This window comes from Myotis lucifugus, unplaced genomic scaffold (assembly GCF_000147115.1).
Source record: "Myotis lucifugus unplaced genomic scaffold, Myoluc2.0 scaffold_347, whole genome shotgun sequence".
Taxonomy (NCBI): Eukaryota; Metazoa; Chordata; class Mammalia; order Chiroptera; family Vespertilionidae; genus Myotis; species Myotis lucifugus.
Window position 1 is genome coordinate 860,079 of NW_005871395.1, and position 2,026 is coordinate 862,104.

A 2,026-nucleotide genomic window follows, 5' to 3' on the forward strand; every position below is an offset into this window, starting at 1 on the left:
CCCTGCGCTCCGAGCGCCCAGGTGGCCCAGAGCTCAGTACAGGGCCCGGAGAGGAGGACCTCCTCCTGCCCCTCTGATCCTGGCCACTCGCCTCATTATGAACATGGAGTGCAGGACCTGCCCGGCCTACTTCCCAGGAGGGGTGTAAGGGGGTGTGGCAGTGGAGCAGAGCCACCTTTTGAGGTGCAGACCTGCCGCCCGGTGGGGAGGACATGGGCACAGAGGAACTTTGTAACGTGGTCCCGATCCAAGGGGGGGGGGGCGGAGGGCGGGGTGTGTGTATGTGACCCTAACAACAACAACAGGTACATACAGTATTGAGCACGTATGTGCCAGGCACCGTTCTGAGAGTGTTGCATAAACCAACTCGCTTAATGCTCACGGTATCACGTGAGATAAGTACTGTTAACTCCCATGTACAGATGGGGAAACCGAGGCACGAGAGATCCACAGGTTGTACGTATGGTCAGTGGGTGGCAGAGCTGGGATTTGCATGCGGGCAGCCTGGCTCCGGGCCTCAGTGCATTAGGCTGCCCTGTCTGATAGAAGCAGCTAGAAAACGAGTGGCCCAGCCTTGGGTCTGCCGCCAGGCTTGGCTCTGGACACCTGGACTGGAAAGCAGACATTAAAATTACAGTTCCAGCCCCCTTCCTCTTCAGCAGCCTCGCCGTGGCCTCCAGCCAGGGTGATCTTGCTCTTGGCTCTGAACCAGCCCTTGGGAGGCAAGAATCGAAGTGTCAGGAGACCCAAGGTCAAGGGCAGGAAGCCTGCTGGCTGGCAGGCCCCTTCCCTGTTCCTTCCTGGATTCCCTCCGCCATGCGTGGGTCCCTGCTCGCCGGGAGGGTGGTTTTGTGCTGCCCGCCCTGAACATCACACGTGGGGGCAGTGAGCAAGGAGTATCCACCTCTCCGTCTCCCCAGCCTGACTCTCCATCACTGCCCCCCCCCATCCCCCAGTTAAGGGGCTTCCTCTTCCGCCTCCACCCCTTAACTGCTTCCCAGGACCCGGGCACCTGCCTCCTGCTGGAGGTGGTGTGTGAGGAAGGGGTGGATGGTCCCTGCCTGGCGGCCCCGGGGCAGGGGGGTGTGGTGAGAGGGCTCAGGCCGCCCAGCCCTCACTGGCCACCTTCCCCCAGGTCATCGGGCTCCTGGATGTCTTCACCCCAGCCTCCTCCCTGCGCAGCTTCCATGACTTGTGAGTGGCCGCACTGGGTCCCAGGGAACTGCAGTCCTTACTCCCACTGCGGAGCACGTTGGGGAAGGTGGGGGCTTCAGATTCTCTCTTCCCGGGAGGGGCCTTCCTGCCCCGCGTTCCCTGTGCCTCGCAGTGGAGGTGTGGTTCTCTCTGGAGAGATCTTTCCAGCCAAGGGCGGAGGGAAAGGCGGGCAGGAAGAGGTGGGAGGGGCTTTGTGGGGTGCGCGCTTGGCTCGGAGCTGTCTGCCAGCTGCTTTGCTTGTTACTCAGCTTTAACACCACCAGGACACCATTGCCAGTCCTCACAGGGTTGGCACCAGCTCCCCCGGGCACTCCCTGGGGCCCCAGATATGGGTCTGGCCCTTGAGGCTCCTTCTAGCATGAAGCAAGGATCAGGAAGCCTGGGCTGCCTTGGCTAATGGGGGTTGACAGTTAGAACCCAAACATTTCCTTGCTAAACGCATGGCTTGGCTAGTGCAGTGGCTGGTCTAAACTTTAGAAACCTTTGGGAAGGTGGATTTTTTTTTTCAGTCCTATTTCGAATGCTCTGAAGACCTCTCTGTTAGCATGCTTTTGTTGTGAATGTAATGCAGTAATTTTGAATGGAGTGGGTGTTGTTGTTTTTTTTAAGGAGGTAACATTTTATCTTTAAAAAATTTTATTTTGCAATTATAATTTACATTCAGTATGATTTTGTATTAATTTCAGGTGGACAGCATAGTGGTTAGCTAATCATAAACTTCACAAAGTGCCCCCCCCCCCATATTTCCAGTACCCATCTGGCACCGTACATAGTTATTGCAATATTATCAACTATATTTCCTATACTGTAC

At 56.7% G+C, this 2,026-nt stretch overlaps 1 protein-coding gene across 1 annotated transcript in view; it reads left to right on the forward strand.

Moving 5' to 3' along the window:
* The first annotated feature begins 269 nt into the window (after positions 1–269).
* LOC102438458 (mitogen-activated protein kinase 13) overlaps positions 270–2,026 on the forward strand; it is a 6,074-nt gene continuing 4,317 nt past the window's right edge. The window contains exon 1 of the mRNA XM_023764780.1: positions 270–1,194. The gene's annotated coding sequence lies outside the window, so the exon portion shown is untranslated. The remainder of the gene's footprint in view (positions 1,195–2,026) is intronic.